Source organism: Rhinopithecus roxellana, chromosome 6 (assembly GCF_007565055.1).
Source record: "Rhinopithecus roxellana isolate Shanxi Qingling chromosome 6, ASM756505v1, whole genome shotgun sequence".
In the NCBI taxonomy this organism is placed as follows: Eukaryota; Metazoa; Chordata; class Mammalia; order Primates; family Cercopithecidae; genus Rhinopithecus; species Rhinopithecus roxellana.
Genome location: NC_044554.1, coordinates 90706779 through 90729731, shown reverse-complemented (window position 1 = coordinate 90729731; position 22953 = coordinate 90706779). Strand labels below are relative to the sequence as shown.

General features: G+C 40.9%; 1 protein-coding gene across 2 annotated transcripts in view; it reads left to right on the top strand.

Annotated features, from left to right (window-relative positions):
- The first annotated feature begins 22094 nt into the window (after positions 1-22094).
- Positions 22095-22953, top strand: part of ELMO1 (engulfment and cell motility 1) — a 578893-nt gene continuing 578034 nt past the window's right edge. Inside the window, exon 1 of one of the 2 annotated variants that reach the window (XM_030931898.1) lies at positions 22095-22552. The gene's annotated coding sequence lies outside the window, so the exon portion shown is untranslated. Of the gene's footprint in view, positions 22738-22953 lie in introns of both variants that reach the window. The other variant, XM_010356685.2, reaches the window with a different exon arrangement.

Below are 22953 nucleotides of genomic sequence, written 5' to 3'. Positions count from 1 at the left end.
ACTGTGACCCTCTGCTAGACCTCCAGGATATAGAAATGAACAGGTAAACACGGTACTAATCCTCATGGAGTTCCCAAGCTTACCTAATAAATAAGGTAACAGTTTGGGTTTTAAAACATAAACATTTGTTATCTCACATGGTATTTAAAAAGAAAAAAATTTGAGTTGGGTCTCATTCTGTCATCTAGGCTAGAGTGCAGTTGGCACAATCACAGATCACTGCAGCCTTGAACTCCTAGGCTCAAGCAATCCTCCCAGCTCAGCTTTCAGAGTAGCTAGGGCTACTGCAGGCATGCACCACCATACCAGGTGAACTTTTTTTACTTTTTGTAGAGACAGGATCTCGCCTTGCTGCCCAGACTGGTCACAAACTCCTTGTTTCAAGCAATCCTCCTGCCTTGGCCTCCAAGAATGCTAGGATTACAGACACGACCTCTGCACCCAGCATTAAGGTGTCAACAGAACAGTGGCCAAAATAAATGGAGTGGTATCCATGAGTTGTGGGAGGGTCTTCTTCAGTTAGGGTGGTCAAGGTAGGGCTACTTCAGGAGAAGTTAGGCCAAGGTCTGAAGTACAAGAAGGAACCAGCCATGTGGAAAGCTAGGTAACTTTGCATCCCAGACAGAAAGAAGAGTGTGTGTGAAGGCCCTGAGGATGGCATGGGCTTTCTGTGTTCAAAGACAATAAACATAGTCAGTGTGGCTGAACCAGAGGGTAAGAGTCCTCAACAAGAGAGAAGAGTAACATGAGCTAGTCAGTTATGCAGGGGACCCAGAAAATGCGGCCTGGCAGTCAGTGGGGAGTTTTGTAGTAGGCAGGGAAGCCATTAGCCATAGGTTCCAATTTAAGGTTTTTAAATACGAACGTGATATGACCTCATTTCTGTTTTTAAAAGATCACTGTGGAAGTGGATTGACATAAGATGTATTTTCCTTGGACAGTGGTGCCATTTACTAAAATGGGGAAGAAGGAGGAGCATGGGTGTATTCATCTGTTTTCACAATGCTAATAAAGACATACCTAAGACTGGGTAATTTACAAAAAATAAGAGGCTTAATGGACTCACAGTTCCACATGGCTTGGGAGACCTCACAATCATGGCAGAAGGTGAAGGAGAAGCAAAGGCACGTCTTACATGGCAGCAGGCAAGAAAACATGTGGAGCGGAGCTGTCCTTTATGAAGCCGTCAGATCTCATGAGACTTACTCACTATCAGGAGAACAGCATGGGAAAAACCCACTCCTATGATTCAATTATCTCTTACCAGGTCCCTCCCATGACACATGGAAATTATGGGAGCTACAATTCAAGATGAGATTTGGGTGGGGACGTAGCCAAACCATATCAATGGGCTTTGGAGATAGCTAAGTTTTGGACACCACATGTTTGAACATGGAAATCTCAAGTAGACAGGTGGGTAAACAAGCTTAAGTTTCATGGGAAGTGTCTAGCTCAGAGATTTAATTTGGGTGATATTTGCATATATATGCATTTAAGATTATGAGAGAAGAACAGATCATTTAGAAAAGAATGGAATAGGACCCAGGCCACTTCCTGGGGCACCCAAACATTTGTAGGTGTGATGGAGGAAGGAAAACTGGCAAACGAGCCCAAGAAGGAGGGCCCAGTAAGGTGGGGAACTGTGACTTGGAAGAAAACAAAAGTAGAGTATTTCGGAAGGAGTAAACAACTCACTGAGTGGAATTCTGCTGGGAAGGTGAGCAAATCGGGGTGGAAGGGTTCTTCTGAGCTGGTCAATGGGAGGTTGTTGGTGGCCTTGTCAAAGCAGTTTCAATGCCATGGTGGAAGCAAAAGTAAGAGTGAATGGATTGCAGAGGGGGCTGGAGGTGAGGAAGGAAAGAAGAGGGAATTGGCCCTGGAGAGAAATTTTGCTGCCTAGGAGGGTGGAGAAATAATTTCCTCCACATATCCACAAGGCATGCAAAACAAGTTTGTTTTTGTTTTGTTTTTTAGATGGAGTCTTTCTCTGTCGCCCAGATTGGAGTTCAGTGGTGCGATCTTGGCTCACTGCAACCTCTACCTCCCAGACTCATGTGATTCTCATGCCTCAGCCTCCCAAGTAGCTGGGACTACAGGCATGCGCCACCATGCCTGGCTAATTTTTGTTTTTTAGTAGAGATGGGGTTTCACCATGTAGGCCAGACTAGTCTTGAACTCTGGACCTCAGGTGATCCACTTGCTTCCACCTCCCAAAGTGCTGGGATTACAGGCATGAGCCACTGCACCCAGCCAAAACATAGGTTTTGAACATACTGTAGTATTTCTTTTTCAAGTGCACTTAAAATTTATGAGGAATCAACTGACCAAATAGCAATACTTATAATAACTGGTTTGAGTGTGGGAGAACGCTTCTGTTAATTACACTATTTTTTGTTAGTTTTTGTACTCTCCTATACAGCTAAATTAATAATGGCTGACATTCTGTGAGTAATTAAAATTTGCCAATCAAAATATACTATTTTAATACCATACTCAAAACTGCCTGTGATGCAGGTACTCTGACTATCCAACTTTATATACAAGGATCCAAGTGTCGGAGAGTTAAGAGACTGTACAAGATAACATAGTAAGTACCACTTGTTACAGGCAGCATAGAGACCCAAGTTCTGACTTCAGAGTCTGCCATTCCTAACCCCCGAGAAGTAAGAGTTGGAGAAAAGAAAGGACGTATGAATGACATAAGATAAACACTAGAATGTTTACCATCCCCATCAAAGAAAAGTGGTCTTTCCCAATTCATTAATAATTTTAGTAACAAGATGAAATTCCTTGTTGAATAACCTTCAGCAGTAATTTAAATAATTCTGCTGGTAGTTGAGAAGAAATGAATGGAGGCAGTAGGTGTGATCTTTTTTTTTCTTCATGCGAGTGGGAAAGGAACTTAGGAAATGCCATCCACCTCCCACTAAATCTGGAATATTTAAGATGAAATGTTCTAAATATGAGTGTCTAAATATGCCTAAGACATTCTAAGGGAACTGTCTCAGTGGAAGTAGTCTATTAAGGTTTACTGAATTTATGACTATGTGCTTATGTCAATAGTTTCTAGGCACATTTTTTTTAAAAGTAGATTTTCTAAACACTAGACTAATCAGAGCCCTGCATTTCATCAGCGTTGAAGGCAAGGTTCTAGGAGAAAAACTGAGTCTCGTCCTCTGCCTAAGAGATCACTAAATGTGTACACATCAGGAAAAGATAAAGAAACATGGAACATGAGTCCTCACAGGACAGAGGGACCACAAGACAGAACACTCTTGGCTTTCTGTACCAATAGCTGCTCTGCCCATTCTGAGAGGAAAGAGATACGACTCAACTCTCTGGAGTGTTTCCGGCAGCCAGGCATTGGCTCATCTATGCATTTAGTCATCTTGAAAGTGATTTCAAGTGTTTGCAAAGTGCACAGCATTGCAAAAGAAGCAGTCCTAGCTCTTGGTTTTACAAACTTCAAAAGGAAATGGTTTCCTTTGCTGATTTGCCAAGTCCCATAGGAGCGATAGACACTAAAACAGGAGGGTGAGAGAACCCAAAAGACGGAAGTGACATCATATGCAATACTTCATATCAACAGCATAGCACAAATGGTGTCTTGTCTTTGAAATTTTAAGGCAGGTATGTGCCCACTGTTTAAATTACAAAGAAAATAAATAAATAATTCGCTCAGAGAGCACTGGTATTCCTGGGTATACATATATACAGTTGAGATATAATATACAGACACATTTCCCTTTTTTCATTCAATATCTTGTGTTTTGTACCACATTATGTAATTTCTCACGTTATTAAAAATTCTTCTTATATCTAGACCATTTTTTTTTCTAAATAGTAACTTTTAAAAATAAAAAATCAGCTCATTACAATGACTTTTTCTTTTCTTTTCTTTTTTCAGGAATAACTTTCTTAGATCTTCACCCTCCCTTTTGGCTAGAGCCTTAACAAGAAGTGGCAGATGAACATCTGAGATGCAGAGAGACCCTAAGTTCCCAACATGTCCAGCCTCTGAGTCACAGAGGTCATATAAAAAAGTAAGAGAGAGAGAACTGTGAGAGATAGGCTGTCCTAAGAGTGGAAGGCTTTGAATGTTACACAGAGTTTGGAGTCATTTGCAGACAATGGGTAATAACCTTTAGTTTTAGTCATGAATAAATAGCTTATTGGGAATATTAGCCTGGTAATGTGCAGTAAAGATTAAAAAGAGAAAGAGAACAGAAACAGAAGGCATTTATGAGTTTATTGCTTTGGCACATTTCCAGAGGACAATTCAGTGATATATAACAACATGTGCCACAGATTCATCTTTTGACCCAACTTCTTCACTCTTACGAATTGTGTTTAAAGATGTATGTGCAAGGGTGTTCGTTTTAAATAACAATATTTAAAATATTTATTTAAAATAGAGAAAATACTTTTAAATCAAATATCCAACAATAATTAATTCACTTCTATGACTGCAAAGGCATTTCCCCCAAATCCAATTAGTCATCTGATAGTCTTTGAATTTTTTTTTTTTTTTTTTTTTTTGAGGCACAGTCTCTCTCGCTTTCACCCAGTCTGGAGTGCAGTGGTGCGATCTCAGCTCACTGCAAGCTCCGCCTCCCGGGTTCATGTCATTCTCCTGCCTCAGCCTCCTGAGTAGCAGGGACTACAGGCGCCCACCGCCATGCACGGCTAATTTTTTGTATTTTCAGGAGAGATGGGGTTTTACCATGTTAGCCAGAATGGTCTCAATCTCCTGACCTTGTGATCCACCTGCCTTGGCCTCCCAAAGTGCTGGGATTACAGGTGTGAGCCACCGTGCCTGGCCAGTCTTTAAATTTAAGTTCTCAATAGTCCCCATAAAATCAAGTGCAGAGTTGTGGTATGGATTTTTGTCATAGCAGAACAATTGTGAGCTCTGGAGTGAAAAATCTGCTTTCAGTCCTAATCTGCCATTTGATAGGTGTGTGAATTTGGCAAGCCATTTGATGTGGTTTGGCTGTGCCACCACACAAATCTCATCTTGAATTTCCATGTGTCATGGGAGGGACCTGCTGGGAGGCAATTGAATTATGGGGGCAGGTCTTTCCCGTGCTGTTCTAGTGATAGTGATAGTGATAGTGATAGTGATAGTGATAGTGATAGTGATAGTGATAGTGATAGTGATAAAGTCTCATGAGATCTAATGGTTTTAAAAACGGGAGTCTCCCTGCACAAGCTCTCTCTCTTCTCTTGTCTGCTACCATGTGAGACATGCCTTTCACCCTCTGCCATGATTGTGAGGCCTCCCCAGCCATGTGGAACTGTAAGTCCAGTAAATCTCTTTCTTTTATAAATGGCCCAGTCTTGGGTATGTCTTTGTCAGCAGCATGACAACAGACTAATACACCACTTAACCTCTTTAACTTTGTTTCATCTGTAAAATAGGAATAATACGATATTTTTTGTTTGGTTATTGTGGAATTGAACAAAAATAAAAGGCCTTTCTTTACTTAATTTTTACCTCACCAGATTAGGAATTTCAGATAAGGAATATCAGTACTTCAAATAGATTATTTACCTTAATGAAATAGGAACATACCGACAATCTACTGCCTAAGACGCCAAAATTTTTTTTTTTAATTTATTAGCCTCTTTGGAATAAACCATAGAATCGTTTTTCCCAATATTATAAAGCTTTCCAATTTTCATAAATGCATATACAAATTAAAGAGGATCTCACTTCAATTATGAGTACTTAAGATAACGTAATTATGTTATTCATGTGACCTACCTTGATCTTATATTCAAATCCATGGTGTATATTCCAAAAAAGAAGGCCTAACTTCTTTAGTTTCATCTAAAACATTTTGCTATTTAACATTTTTGTCTTCAGGCAAAGAAATAGGGAATCCTATTTGCCTTTTACTGTCCTCATTCATGCCCTAAATATTAGACTCATTAGGGAAACAAATTCACATGCTTGGAAGCAAGTAACTACTGTGCTTGGTAATAAATGCTATGTTATTATCATGAGATGTAATGTTATTCCTCCAAATTTTATCCAAATACGTAGCAAAACGTTTTCTTTTTTTTTTTTTTCTATAAGATTTAAGGACCATTACAAGCCTAAAGACTCTAAATTGGCAAGAGTAAAATTACTACACACTCCATCTTTTCCTTTCACATTTAATTCTCTCTCTCACTTATTTTCCTGTGAAGATAAAAAAACAGATAAGGTCATGTTTGGGGACAAATAACATAAGGTGTTGACAATAAATTGTAAAAATTGGGACGTGGATCTTCAGATAAAATTGGTGTTATGGTGGATATTTGAGAGCTGAAAATAACCTTTCATCAATCTGAGACCTACATCTAAAAAATAGTGCACATAGAATTATGGATGAGCTAAATTTTTCTAGGTGTATATGTCTTCAGAAGGGTCAAGCTGGTGGATCAACTCAGTTGTGCTGACTCCTTGAGTGTGTATGGTGACCCAGGAGGGGCCGTTGGAAAATGTGGCTGTGATTCTTGGAGAGGTAATGAATAAGGGGAAAGCTGGAAGAGCTAAATGGCTCACAGTGCCTGATGATTGTGCCACATGCCTGGGAGAAAAGGTAACAGTGTTTCAAAAAAATTCTGAGTGGTCTCTGGAGGGTGCAACTGAGTGAGTGTTCTACAGACTGAAAAAAGACATTCAAAAAAAAAAAAAGTTGAAAGTGGCATAATTTACATACAATACAATGCACCTTTTGAAAAATTAAACTTTTTTTGAGATAATTGTATATTCACATGCAGTTGTAAGAAATAAAACAGAAAGATTCTATGTACCATTTACTCAATTTCTCCCAATGGTAAAATAGTACAATATTGCAATATCACAACCATGATATTGACATTGATGCAGTCAAGATACAGAGCAGCTCTATCACCACAAGGTTTCCTCATGTAGCCTCTATATAGACACACACTCCGTACCTCTCCCCACTTCCTCACTCTCACTCTCTCTGATGCCTGACAACCACTAATCTGTTCTCCATTTCCATACTTTTTTTCATTTCAGGAATGCTATTTAAATGGAATCATAATAGCATGTGATATTTTAGGCTAGAGCTTTTCATCCAGCATAATTCCCTGAAAATTAAGCAGTTGTAGCAACAGTTCATTCTTTTTTATTGCTGAGTAGTTTTTCATGGTAGGAATGCATCACAGTTTGCTTAAGCAATCACCCACTGGAAGACCAAATATGTGAATTTTAAGGTTACATTTTTGATGAGTTTTGACAAATTGATACACCCATGGAATCATCACCACAATCAAGGAAAAGGACATTTACCCGAGGTAAATGAAAATGTATATCCACATACAAATGACGCAGGTGCTTGTAGCAGTTTAATTCATAATACCTAAAAATTAGAAACAATCCAAATGTCCAACCACAGGTGAATAAATATATAAACCAACCAATTATGATATATTTACACGATACAATACTACCAGCAGTAAAAATCAATGACCTTCTGATACACACAACACGGATTCATCTCAACAACATCACAGTGAAAAAAAGCAAGACATAAAAGAGCAATATGCTCTGTGCTTCCATTCATGTGGATTTCTGGAAAAGGTCAGACCTATTGTGTCAGAAAACACGTCAGTGATTGCCTAGGGCTGGGTGAGATGAGGGGTGGAGGTATTGGCTGCAAAGGAGCACATTATTTTTTTGTAGTTTAAGAAAACGTTTCTGGGTTGGGTGCGGTGGCGTAATCCCAACCCTTTTTGGTAGGCCAAAATCAGGAGTTTGAGACCAGCCTGGCCAACATGGTGAAACCTTGTCTGTACTAACCTTACAAAAATTAGCCACGCGTGGTGATAGGTCCTGTAATCCCAGCTACTTGGGAGGCTGAGGCACGAGAATCGCTTGAACCTGGGAGGCAGAGGTTGCAGTAAGCCGAGATCACACCATTGCACTCCAGCCTGGGTGACAGAGTGAGACCTTGTATTAAAAAAAGAAAGAAGAAAAGAAGGAAGGAAGGAAGGAAGGAAGGAAGGAAGGAAGGAAGGAAGGAAGGAAGGAAGGAAGAAAGGAAGGAAGGAAGGAAGGGGGACATTTTTGAACTCTAAATTTGGGGAGATTCTGTTGCTTAGAATATAAGGGCCTTACTTTCTCAGAAAACAAGGAACTGGTGGAAAAAAAATTTGTTTATGGAGGATAGAAAACCTCTATAGAGGTTTAAGGAACCAAAGAATGGAAGACTAATGAAGCCCAAAAGTGAAAATAGAGGAAACGTAGAAGAAACCAATCAAAGCTTCAAACAGCAGAAAGAGTCATGACCTATTTGATGTCAAGTATGTAATATGTGAATCCCTCCTTCCTGGTTTGTGATCTTTACACAGCCATGTGCACCATTGCTCTTTGAGCTTGCGGGAGAACTTAGCCCAGGAAACACAGAAGGAAAGAGCACTGAGATGGCAGGAGAGGTCTTTGACAGGAAAATTCTCTAACTATCTGATTCCACAAATTGGTAAGACACAAAATTAATTCTACTAGCAGAAAACAAAAAAGGAACAATTACCTTGTTTTCCTTTGGACTCTTCTATGACAAAATACATTGCGACATTTTCCACTGTGTTTTCCACTGCTTGGAGCCCTCTCTATACCTCCAGAAAGTATTAGTGTTCATATAGTAAATGGCATGCTCTGGTAGAAAGAAACTCTTTTAGCACAGTATGTATGCCCACATCCCTGCCATGCCTAAGGAGACAGTACTAACCTGAGTTATATAGAGAGAGACACTGGAGCAAAAACAATGAAAGACGGCAGGACTGGAAACATTAGCTGAGTCTGAAAGAGAACAAAAGAAGATAAGTTCAAAGCCAGCTGACAGTAAGACTGAACACCAATTCCAGGGGACCTGGAGGTAGGTGTGAAGTGAGATATGGTTACTGGAAGTCAGAAGTAGGGGAATATATTAAAGAAACTGGGAAGAAAGCTGGAAGAAAATTGCAGTTGGAGAGAATTATCGGTAGATGTGAAAATTACTGGGTCAAATGTGGTTCTAGAATAGGATATTGGCGCAATGTAAAGTATCCCTCCATACATTGCTTATTATTTGTAAGTGAAAAATGTACCTTTTCACTGGAAAGCCTCGTTAGTGATGACAACGTTACCAAGTGTTTAAAGTTAGCACCATCATAGTGGACAGATTGACAAGGATGTGATGCATCTGATATTGATGTGATGCAATGTGAAGTCTTCATATCGCCCATGAAGTGTTCTTGCCAAAAATGTTCAGCCTAAATCTCATGAAACCTAGTTTTTATGGAAACGCAAAGGACAGCAGAATAATACAATGACACCATAGGAAAAACCAGACAAATCTAAAGTGTAAGATACTCTATAAGAGACTATGCCTGGACCTCACAAATAATTAGTAATAGTGATTGTAATTCATTGATAGATAGAAAGAAAGGAAGTATTTTACCTCTTAATACTGTAAGGCATAGAAAGAGTTAATGAACAAGTTAGAACCTGGATGACTAAAGAAGAAACTCCAGACAGACTCTTACCCAATTGCTTAATGAGAAAAAAATCAGAGATTAAGACCAGTGCCTCAGCCAAGCAGTGTGGCTCATACCTGTAATCCCAGCACTTTGGGAGGCCAAGGTGGGAGGATTGCTTGAACCCAGGAGTTTGAGACTAGCCTGGATTTACAGACCAACCTTGTCTCTCTCTCTATATAAAAAATTACAGAAATTGGTTGGACATGGTGGCAGGCGCCTCTAGTCCTAGCAACTCAGGAGGCTGAGATGGGAGGATTGCTAGAGCCTGGGATGTTGAGGCTACGATGAGCTGTGATGGCGCCACTGCACTCCAGCCTGGGTGACAGAGTGAGACCCTGTCTCAAAAAACAAAACAAAACAAAACAAAAAAACAAAAACAAAAAACAAAAAAACAAAAAAAACAGGGACACAGTATGTAGCATTTATGTAATAGAATTAAGCATAAGTTAACTAAACAAAGACATAAGTTTTTATTAAACATAAGAATTCATTCATTTTCAACTCATCTTTTTGTGGTCCTTAAAAAATCTCACATAAGACAATCCTTCAAATATTCTTGTAGCTTACCCCTCCCCTCAAAACACGTGGTAGATCTCAACTCATTCCAGTGAACAAGATTCTGAGGCTCAGAGAGAGCACCTTACAGAAAAATCTGTTAATTCAATTTAATTGGCCCGTGTATTCTGCCACTGTGGGCAAACCTCGAGTACCAGGTGTCTTTTGATGAAATAACTCAGGACTGCTCCCTCGAATAAGCACAATTTTGACTTCAATGTTTTATTAACAAAATTTAAAAATATACAGAAAAGTTAAAAGAATACTTCAGAGAACGCCTGGGTACCCTCCTCTTAGGTTCAAGAATTGTTAACATTTTGCCAAATTTGATTTATATAGTTGTATTGGAAAATTCCCTTCCATAAGCATACTCTAATTTTTATATCTGAGAAAGTAAGACTAATTCTATAATATATAATCTCCAATGAATATTTAAGTTTCTCCAACTGACACAACTAACATATTTATAGGTTTCCCCCCGGAGTCAGGTTCCTATCAAGACTTATTCAATGCATTCTTTATGTGTGAATTCATGTCTTTCATCTCTTTACTCTGGATTTGTCTTTTCTCTTCTGCTTATTGTCTTTTCTTTTAGAAATCTTCATGAAGTTGACATATTGAAAAATCCAGGTAAGCTGCACTGCCCGTAAGGAGAAGGCTGGGCTGCATGGAAGCACCAAGGCTTTGGTAACCACAACAAGGGAGGCCCCCATAGCCTCCTGTGGCTGAGAGTGAGCAGTGTCTACCCCAACATGAAGGGTCTATCATGATGAGGCCCAGAACAAAGAGATTTATTTTGCTGTCACCTATAAACAGCCCAGTTCACTCCTATAATCATAGAGAGGGTGATAACCCCATAAAATTGACAGAGATTGGATCTCCAGTCAACTCAGCCAGTGGATGCCAAGTTAGGTTCAAGTGATTTAGAAAATTAAGGGAGGTTTGCATTGAAGATGGTGGCCTGAGCATCTGTGTTTTCTCACTTACTTCCAGAAATCCCACTGAAGTCACAAAACAGACAGAGGGGATCAATAGGAAACCACAGGGAGAACAGAAAGGGAGGACCACAGTCCGAAGCTCTCAGGAATTTGTGGAGTTTAGAGAGCAAATGGGATCTTAGTGAGTGTCAACCCGAGTGGAGGGAGCTGTTACTTGGAAGAGACATAGAAGGTTGCTATAAAGGTGTAGGAGCAAATCTGTCCAGGAGACCCCGTGCTGGCTTCAAGTTCAGAGCCTGCATGCATTGGGAACAAGAATGGACTGTGGTGACAGGAATAGGGTATGGAAAAGCTGGGCCAGTGGATTCCATCTATGTTTAGAAAGTGACCGGAAGCTGTTCTGTTTACCACTGATTAACAAATGGAGAGCTGCTGTCTGCAGTGGTGGAAGATTTGCCTAGAAAAGGCTGGAGCTGCAAGTTTGTAATTGACATCCCCAAGACTGGGAGCAGTGAGCTGAGGGGATGAGAGCATGCCTGCCAGTTCTGTGTACGGACACCCTAAAGACAGAACTGCTGGTATCCCCTATCCACAGGGCTCACAGGTGTTCCTCACAGTCTGGGGAGAAGCCTGCTGGGGAAATCAAATTTCATAACAGCTGAAAACAGTGATCTGTGTTCACAGACATAAATATTAGGAATATAAACTAATGATTACTAAACTATCAGAAAAAAACATCAGTGCCTGAGTTAAGAATCAAGGCCAAGACAATCGTTAAAAAATCAGGAAACAACAGGTGCTGGAGAGGATGTGGAGAAATAGGAACACTTTTACACTGTTGGTGGGACTGTAAACTAGTTCAACCATTGTGGAAAACAGTGTGGCGATTCCTCAAGGATCTAGAACTAGAAATACCATTTGACCCAGCCATCCCATTACTGGGTATATACCCAAAGGATTATAAATCATGCTGCTATAAAGACACATGCACACGTATGTTTATTGCAGCACTATTCACAATAGCAAAGACTTGGAATCAACCCAAATGTCCATCAATGACAGAATGGATTAAGAAAATGTGGCACATATACACCATGGAATACTATGCAGCCATAAAAAAGGATGAATTTGTGTCCTTTGTAGGGACATGGATGCAGCTGGAAACCATCATTCTCAGCAAACTATTGCAAGAACAGAAAACCAAACACCATATGTTCTCACTCATAGGTGGAATTGAACAATGAGATCACTTGGACACAGGAAGGGGAACATCACACACCAGGGCCTATTGTGGGGAAGGGACGGGGGGGAGGGATAGCATTAAGAGATATACCTAATATAAATGATGAGTTAATGGGTACAGCACACCAACATGGCACATGTATACATATGTAACAAACCTGCACGTTGTGCACATGTACCCTAGAACTTAAAGTATTAAAAAAAAAAAAAGAATCAAGGCCAAGAAACAGAAAAAAATGGACCCCAGCTTAACAGATAACTCAGGAAACAAAGAGAATTTTAAAAAGAAAACCCAATAACTTTTAATCAAAATGTCATCAGAGATTTGAGAAAATATTATGTCCTTAAAAGAGAAATGGGCTGCCATTAAAAAAAAGGAATAATTAGAAATACTAAAGCACATGATGGCTGATGCTAAAAGAATTCGATATAAGCGTCAGAGGATAAAGTCAAAGACAACTTCCAGAACAGCACTGAGCAAACAAAGGAAGAAAGGTAGCAGATGACTGGGCACAGTGGCTCATGCCTATGATCCCAGCACTTTGGGAGGCCGAAGCGGGTGGATCATGAGGTCAGGAGATCTGAGACCATCCTTGCTAACACGGTGAAATCCCATCGCTACTAAAAATACAAAAAATTAGCTGGGCGTGGTGGCATGCGCCTGTAGTCCCAGTTACTAGGGAGGGTGAGGCAGGAGAATTGCTTGAACCTGGGAGGCAGAGGTTGCAGTGAACTGAGATCGAGCCACTGCACTCCAGCCTGGGCGACAGAGCAAGACTTCATCTCAAAAAAAAAAAAAAAGAAAGGTAGGAGACAAAAAGAGTTAATACAGAAGGTACAACATTGACTTACATAGAACTTCTAGGAAGGAGATTACAGAAAATAGGGTGAAAATTTTTTTAAAATGGGGAAAAATTCCTTAGGCTGAAGAGAGACAAGTCTGTAGATTGGAACTGCCTAAGTAGTGCCAATTGGGAAAAGTGATAAAATATTCACACCCGTCTCCATCCTGGTAACAGTTCAGAATGGCAAGAATAAAGAGAAGATTCTAAATGCTTCTAGAAATGAGAACATATAGGCACATACACACACACGAGGCATACCACAAAAGAAGATCACCTGGGCCTCAGATTTCTTATCAGCTTGAAGATAGGAACAATGTTTTTAGTAATTCTGATGAAAAACATTTTGATATTTGTGATCTGATAACTAAATAAACAATCAATCAAATGTAACTGCAAAACAAAGATGTTTACTGACATGCAGCTTCTCAGAAAAGTTTACCTTCCATTTATACTTTCTGGAAAAAAATTACAAGATGCTTATGCACTTCAGAGGAGAAAGAAGTCTTTGAAAGCAGCAGACAAGGTATTCAAAAAACAGTGGAAATGACCAGAGAATAATGAGAAGAAACCCTTGGCAAAGAGCAGGAAAGTGGGCCAAACTGGGACAAAATCTGTTTTCCAAAACTTCTGGTGTCTTTTTTCCTTCCTCCCTTTCTTCCTTTTTCCCCTTCTTTTTTCTTTCTTCCTTTTCCTAGTGTGGCTATGGAGTCTTCTTTTTTATATCTTTTCTTTTGTGGGGCTTGGTGCTAGAAGGGTAGATATGCATCATGAGGACACTAGATTTCCACACTTAATATTACTTTTACATCATGGATGTTTACTACATTTACATTCTGCTACCTTCTATCTTGACACTATAATTGAAGCTTATCTATGGGTTTATTCTAAAAATTGAAAAACAGAATTTACAGCATTATAATTATGCAATATTATTCATAGCAGAGCCAAAGAGCAAGACTGGACCTGAAGAGAAGGGGTATAATCCTTAGACATGGAGGAGGATTTCAACAGAAAAGTGGATTCCATTTTATTTTTTATTTATTTATTTTTTTGAGATGGAGTTTCACTCTTGTTGCCCAGGCTGGAGGGCATGATCTCGGTTCACTGCAACCTCTGCCTCCCCGATTCAAGCGATTTTCCTGCATCAGCCTCCTCAGTAGCTGGGATTACAGGCACGTGCCACCATGCCCAGCTAATTTTTTTGTATTTTTAGTAGAGACAGGGTTTCATCATGTTGGCCAGACTGGTCTCGAACTCCTGACCTCAGGTGATCCACCCTCCTCGGCCTCCCAAAGTGCTGGGATTACAGGCATGAGCCACCACGCCTGGCGGAAAGTGGATTTCATTTTTTACAACATAGAAGACTTCCATGTGTTTCACCAATTTAAAACTCCAATGAGAGCAAAACACGAAGAAAGGCATGGTATCTCTATAAAGTATATTGAATTATATCAAAATTTGGGGCAGTCGAGAGAATGTCAAAAGAGAGAATCTGTTTGATCTTGACCGTTGATACATTCTTCCTCAAAGGTGACAGGTTTAATGATGTAGTACTAGATCAGAGACTGAGGAGATTAAAATGGAAGGAAACCACAGCCCCAAATCTTTTTCTTTTCTTTCTTTTTTTTTGAGATGGATTCTTGCTCTGTCACCCAGGCTGGAGTGCAGTGGTACCATCTCGGCTCACTGCAACCTCCATCTCCCAGGTTCAAGCAATTCTCCTGCCTCAGTCTCCCGAGTAGCTGGGATTAGAGGCGCGCACCTCTAATTTTTGTGTTTTTGGTGGAGACGGGGTTTCACCATGTTGTCCAGGCTGGTCTTGAACTCCTGACCTTAGGTGATCCACCTGCCTCGGCCTCCAAAAGTGCTGGGATTACAGGTGTGAGCCACCATGCCCAGCACCACAGCCCCAAATCTAAGCTGAAAATTACTACTACAACAGTAGAAGTCATTTGGTTCAAGTGTGCTCTGAGTCTGGCATAAACACACCACAGACAGGAGAGTGTCCAAGGGCACTGATTAATTGTGGGACTGCTCTCTCTCTTCTGTGCCCCAACTATCACTTTTTGCAGAGGAGCTCACAGCCTTACCCTTCCTTCCCTATAGGGCAGTGAATGTGAGCAACTGGGTTGAAACGGAGGGGCTCCACGTATCCTCTCATCTCCTGGAGGGGGAGTGCTACCACACACTGGAAATAAACTACCAGCATCTCCACCCGGCAATCCATTTCTTCTTCTCCAGGGTCACCAGTTGCAAGCTGCAGAAAATAGAAACAGCTGTAACGGAGAATCATATTAGTAAAGTTCAGCATGCAAACAAGGAGACATCCAACTTAAACTGAGTAACTATAACCTAGGAAAGTAGAGATAATAGAGTAAATTAAAAAAAAATTTTTTTGAAAGAAATACTAATATCCTCACAGCAATAAGAGAGGCTATTATATCCGTAAAACAAGAGCAGGTGATGTCTTAGGTCAGGTTGTCCAGGACAAATACTCTGAGACTGAGGTTTGCTTACTGGAGGGTGACTTTGGAGTACCCTTGAGATCCACACTCGAGAAAAACTGAGGTAAGCAGGACTGAGCAGAGGAAGAAGTTGAGATGCAATGTAGTCACAACAGAGGACCCAGCCAACTTCATGGGGAGCTCTGGAGCTGTATTCATGCATCAACCATCAGCTGTGTGATTGGATGATGGAGCACCTTGGTCCTGAGCCAGGGTATGAGTGGGTGTGCCCACAGCGCCCACTAGAGGTAATTATTTAAAAGTGCCAATGAGAAAATTAAGACATTGAATTATGATCATTAAAAAACTAAAAACCACTGAACTATATAAATAGAAAGAATAGACAAAGCTAAAGACTGACTTAATGAATTGGAAGACAAAGCCAGAGGATTGTCCCAGAGGGCAGTACTAAGACTCATAAGGAATAGAAACAATGAGAGAAAAGTTAAGTGACATGAATGAGAATATCAGAAGGCCCATGAGATAGAAAATTTATCAACAAAAAAACAGAATACTCTTATACAATCAAGGAAATAATAGAAGAATTAGGAAAGAGAGGTAAGTAAACAAAAGTTATAAAAACTTTTCAGAGGAGGGAGTTAATAAATACTGTCTGAAGTTGGTCAAACAAAATAGTACGAACAGTTAGAAGCATGGCGTGAATTACCAAAAAATTCAAAAAAGAAAAAACTCAGTGTGTTGACTTCTAGGGACTAACTAGGACTGTGAATGTATATATTCATTATATTATCTATAAATTAGTAAATATTTGCTTACTAATAATGTTTATTAATAATAGTAAATGGACATATATTTATTTAAAACATTTTGAAGACAAAGTAAAGAATATTGATGCTTTCACCTGACTGTCATGCAATCTGTTAATAACCGTTAGAGGTGTATAGTGGTTAGCATTCATGTTGGCTCCATTTATTGAGTGTTCAGTATGTGCTAGGCACTGTCTGAAAGAAGTATCATTATCCCAACATCCATGTTTTATAGGCTTAGAGAAAAATAAGTTAAGTGGCTACTAAGAAGAAGAGCTAGGATTTTCACATCTGTAGACTTCAAAGCATGGACATTTAAATACTCTGTAAATTTTGCTCTCATAAGACTATTGAGTCAATCCTCTCGTCAGTATTTATTGTAATATTGGATGGATTCCTTGAGTTACTGATAAATACTATTTCTTTGGCTATTGTTCATTGGACACTGGGTGGTAGACAATGGATATAGATCTAAGAAGTCTTGATAAATCTACCCAGAAAATCTCAAAACAGGAGAAGACATCTGGTTAACAGATGACTTAGAAGTTCATGGAGATATTTTTTGTTTGGAATGGCTGGAGCAGAGGGGTACTGGTGCAGACCATAAATTTTGCATTTTTGAGTGGATGTTCTTCACCAATGGACAGTAATATAGTGATTAAGAAATGGGAACACACTGGAGATGAACGCAAGGTAATGATGTCACTAAAAGTCAAACAAGAGGGGAGTCATCCCTTTTATATCTTGAGTCTGTCCTTGACCGGGGAATAAATGTTGTAGGTGATATTGTTTTGGATACTAGGCTACAAGAAAGCTAAGCAAGTTTAGTGTTTGGTTGAGCCAATGAAGGAAGACAAAAGCCAATTGCTAGTTTGAGAGCTTCCACAACCAGGGTGACCATCAGTTCTATGTGTCCTCTACAGCAAACATAACTAACACTTGAATTTCTCTAGTTCTCCTCAGTTTCTCCATTAATGCATGACTTAGGCTCCCATCTCTGACCTCAATGCAGCAATTCCCTATCTGTTGGTTATGAATTGAATGCTTGTTCTCCCCCAAAATTCTTATGTTGAAGCCCTCACCACCAATGTGATGGTATGTGGAGATGGGGCTTTGAGAAGTAATTAGGTTGAGATGAGGCCTTGAGGGTGGTGACCTCCTGCTGGGATTAGTGCCTTTATAAGAAGAGATACACGAGAGCTTTCTCTTGCTCTTTCTGCCATGCAAGGATATAGTAAGAAGGTAGCAGTCTGTGGGCCAGGAAGTGAGCCCTCATCAGAAGCCGACCATGTCAGCACTCTGATCTCAGACTTCCAGCCTTCAGGAGTGTGAGAAAATAAATTTCTGTTGTTTAAGCCACCCAGTCCATGGAATTTTGTTATGGCAGAATGAGCAGACTAAGACACTATTCTTCCCACATGCATTTTTGTCTCCCCATTAATTCATTCACTATTTAGTAGGATGACCTTTAAAACAACAACTGACCACAACAATCAGTTGCTTAAAACATTTCAGTGGAAAACAAACCAAATCAAAACTTATTAGGCCTTTCCATCATCCTTAATACATCCAAATTCTGTAATATGACTCTCAAGGGCTTCCAAATTTTGGCTTTTGCCCATTGCTTTTAGATTTAATTTTGGTACTTTCAGACTTGGGCCAAATAGACTTTTTAAGGTTCCTCCCACACTATGATTTCTCCAGGGGTGTCCAATTGTTTGGCTTCCCTCAGACACATTGGAAGAAGAAGAAGAATTGTCTTGGGCCACACATAAAATACACTAGCACTAATGATGAGCTTAAAAAAATCACAAAACTCATCATGTTTTAAGAAAGTTCACAGTTTTGTGTTGGACTGCATTCAAAGTCGTCCTGGGCTGCATGCGGCCTGTGGGCCATGGGTGGGACAAGCTTGCTGTGAACCTTCATACAAAGTTAACTGTTTTTGCTTAGAATCCTTCCTCATTACCAATCCACTTCCTTTTGTCTTTTTGTCCTGGATAACACCTCCTCACTCACCCTTCAGGTTTCAAATCAACAGAACTTTCCCAGGAGGCTTTTCCTGACTTACAGATGATGTTAGCATCCCTGTCTCCATACAGTCCTGCAACATTCTGTCCTTCTCCTAATATTATACTCCTCACTTGTTTTTAATGGCCATTTAAAATCTGTCTTCTGAGCTAGAATGGAAGTGCCAAAGGGGGGCAAGCTATGTTTCTCTCGTTCATGATTGTACTCTCCCTTTCTCCCTTTTAAACTCACACTTAAGGCATTCACTGCACGTTGAATTAATGAATGATCAAGTAAAGGAATGCCCTCTCACAGCAACCCTCCGTGTCATTCTGTTTGTTCCAGGGCTGACCCTGGTGGCTGTAAATTGCAGGTGTCTGCCTGCTGCCCAGATCTCATTATCCCTGGTGTAGCAGCTTCCTGGAGCTGAGGCAACTCTCTATGCCCCCAGAGCTGTTTGAAGACTGGAGGCAAACCAGCATGAGCCTGATTCTAACACAAGAAAAGGGAATAGATTTGTCAAACTGTAGATCAAGGAATTTGGTGCTGATTTGGAGCAGAAATTTGAAGCAAATTACTGAATGTATTATTAAATGCACAGGATCCATTTAGAATCCAATAAGTTTAAAAAATAAATTAGAAATTAATATTTATGAGCACTTAGGAAGAAGTTGATCAATGTGAGTCATCATTGATTAAAAATACAACAGGCCATTATTTCAGTTTGGGGTTTCATGGTGACACTTTGCATGGTGACATTTTGATAGGGTCTCAATCCTCCTAGTTTGGAATTTTGTACACACAAGGAAAGATAAAGATATAGGAAACACAAGATCAAAGTATTTAAATCTGAGAAACTGCCCCAAATACCTCTCTGTCCATTAACAATGCAAAGCTTTCTTATAAAAACACGGTGGGGGAATGAAGCTTAGACTTGAGGCTTAAGTGATTTTGATTTTCCAGCCATCTGTCCCTACCCTGCTCTCTTTTCCTCTACTTATCCTGAAACTAAGATGGATGGTTCTACAGAGGAGATCCTGAATCCGTCTCCCTAATCACTTGAGACGTGGATGAGGCTGGCCTGTCTGCACAAAGGTATAGGCTCTGCCCAGGTGGGTTTACCAGAAGTGAAAGTGAGGGGATGCACTTGGATTCTGTTCCTTGCTATAAAATGGCCCTCCTCTCTGCTAAAGCATGACCTAATGATTGAATGGTCCAAGCTGTGACCAGGAACTGAGACGGGAAAGTGGTAACAGCTCTTTCTCACCATTATGGGTGGAGACTGACAAAGAAGGAATGGATGTTGTTCTTTTATTTTTTGAGTCTGTTAATATGAATTGTCCATTGAAGAACTGTTGTAGATAATAATAGCTAACATTCAGTGAGTGTTTCTATGTGTCAGGTCCTGTTCTAAGAATTTTTCATGAATTAACTCATTTAATCTTCACTTAACCCTATCTGGTAGGCACAGTTTCAATCTTATGAGTTAAGAGTAATGCAGCCAGTAAATGGTAATGGTGGGATTTATACACAACAACCAGGTCCAAAGATGGAGCCCACATACATGACAACACCACATATTCCACTCTATTGTATCCACTGCTGACCACCAGCAGAGCCCAGGGAGGAGGCGGGTTCCTCTAATACACTTGACAACACTTCTAAGATGTCTTTATGAATAGAATAGAAAGTTGAAGTTTGGCAATTGCACTGTTAAGCATGTTATTAATAACCAGTGAACCAAAGAATGCTATCCTCCCAGCTTAGCGGAGGGAGCTCCTTAGTGGGATGTCATGTGGCATCTTAATATTTTTATGTAATCTGTGGATATGGAGAGACACTGGATGCCTGAATCCAATCCTAAGGGACTTAGAGAAAGTGGATCAGGAACTTTGGTTCCAAAGATCAACTCCATGTTCATGTGCATGGCCTAAGCATAACACTGTAAAGAATTTCCAGTCTTCTCCTTGTACTCCTATCAACATTGAGATGTATTTGAGAAAAAACAAAGAGAGAGAGAGAGAGAGAGAAAAGATCTCAGGCGGTACTGTGTTTGCTAATGGTTAATTAGGTAATTAATCTATAAGATGAGAGAGACTTGAAGCCATATCACATGAAGAAGAGTCACAGTAATTGAAGATGATTAATCCTCAAAAGAGAGTGTTTAGGTAAAATTTGAGGGCTATCTTCAAAGATCTGAAAGACTACTTCATGGAGGAAAGATGTGAAGACCCAGGACCAAAGATTACAGGGGAGTGGATTTGCGTAATTGCTGTGCAAGGAGGGAACAATTATGACAGCGAATGTTTACTGAGTGCTCACCATGCATGCACTAAAGTTAAGGTCTTCATATGCCTTAGCTACAAGGTTGTAGATCAAATTCATACTCATCACTACAAGCATCTCAAGAGCACTGTTAGTAAAGGCTCCATTTATTGACTACTTATTAAATTACCTCATTTAATAGTTGTGCTATTGACTTTTGTTATTATATCATTACTGTTTTTTAGATGAGGAAATACAGAAGTTAAGTTGCTTTCCTGCAGTCACCCTAGTTACTGGCAGGAGGGAAGAGGGTTGCAGGCGAAACACCTGTCCTCCCCCAATTCAGAAATACCTACATTGGCTCTACCAGAAAAGTCAAAGGCAGTTAGGCATTTTCTTCTAATTGGCAAAGGAAATAAGCTGGGGGCTGGGAGGCATCAGAATCAAGGTGGAAAACTAAGCTCCCTTTTAAGATCCTCCCCCTCAAGAGCCATCTGGATCCAGGCACTCTCGATACTAATACTGCCTCCCAGAGTCATGCGTGTAATAAGGAGTTAGATCAGAGCTGTTCATTAAAAATATAAGGTGAGCCACTAATGAGAGCCTATGTATAGCCTTACATTTTCTAGTAGCCACATCAGAAAATGTAAAAAGAAACTGGTTAAATTAATTTTATGTATGCTTATATGTTAACCCAATACATGATGAACCCAATGGACTTATTACATCAAACTATTCTCATGTACTGCAATAATGTAATCAACATAAAAATACTTAACAAGTTAGTTTACGTTCATTTTAAAAATACTAAATTGTATGTCTGTTTTACAGTTACAGAACATCTCAGGGCTAGCCACATTTCAAGTGCTCAACAGCTGCCTGTGGCTCTTGAGGGGGAGGATCTTAAAAGGGAGCTTAGTTTTCCACCTTGATTCTGATGCCTCCCAGCCCCCAACTTATTTCCTTTGCCAATTAGAAGAAAATGCCTAACTGCCTTTGACTTTTCCGGTAGAGCCAATGTAGGTATTTCTGAATTGGGGGAGGACAGGTGTTTCGCCTGCAACCCTCTTCCCTCCTGCCAGCTAGGCTGGGAGTTAACGTTTTTGATTTCTGCTTTGAAAATGATTTAAGTAGGTTGCATGAATTAAGTAATTTATTCTAAATACCAAATTAGGGGTAGAACGTCTTGCCTTATGCAAAGTTATGCAAAATTAGGAAGTCCCTGGCTTAATTGGTTAGAAATACGTCTTGTAGCTTCAATTGCAGGGTTAGTAAATACATAGATGTCGACGGAGAGGGAGGAAATGTTTTGTTATTTTTGCCACTCTGTCCAAGGGTAGAGGCACAGCGTCAAAATGAACACGTCTTAAAGTAGCGTTCAAACAGCCCACCGAAGTTTCCCCTTAATATCCGGAACCGGTTGCCAAAAATGAAAAAAAGATGTGAAAAGATTCTACTCGCTTTTGGCCTCCCGGAGGTGGCGCTATGAGGGTGACGGAGTTAATTAGTGCTTCCAAACGCCGTGTGTGAGCTCATCGAAGTCATGCTCTGCACACATATTATTTATAGCAGATCTGAGGCATGCATGGTGTTTGACATTTCTGTCTTTATAAGTAGGGGGACTTCAAAAAGTCGTGGGCATTTCCCTAGGCAAAGTGCAGTGGGCAGGGACCAGGGTGCGGGCGCAAGGCGAACGCGCAGACCACGAGTGTCCTGGCGCAGGTGCCAGGGGCGGCGGCTGCAACTCCGCAGCGTCCGCTCGGGAGGAGAGTTCGCGGCTGATCTCCGGATGCCTTGCAGATGCAAAATGTGTCTCTGGCCAGCAGGAGGAAGGAAGAGGAAGTGAGAGCAGCGGCAGCCGGCGGTGCAGCAGCCGGCCGACCCAGAGTGTAAGTGCGTGTGCTGGGGCGAGCGGGAGCGGGCGAGAATGGGCACAAGATAGAGGTAGAGCCACCCACGCCGCCGCGGCCCCACGCTGGGCGACAGAGCCTCCAGTTCCCCTTCAATGGTGGCGGGTCGCCGCAGCTCTGATCGCCGGGAACCCTTGCCGCTGCTGTCCTGCGACCCCTAGCAGGTTCGTAAAGTTTCCTGGGCTGGCGCAGCGCCCCGACTTCCTGACCTCGGCGCGGCAGGGGAGGGGGCCGGGACTGGGGCCGGGAGGAGGCGTCCTGCTCCGGGGGACTCCGGGCGCCGCGGAGACACTTTTGTTTCCTCCCTGGGGGCGCCGCGGCTCGGGCAGGGGTGGCCGCCGCGCTCGGCAGGGTGAAGGCTGCGGGCGCGTCGGGGCGCT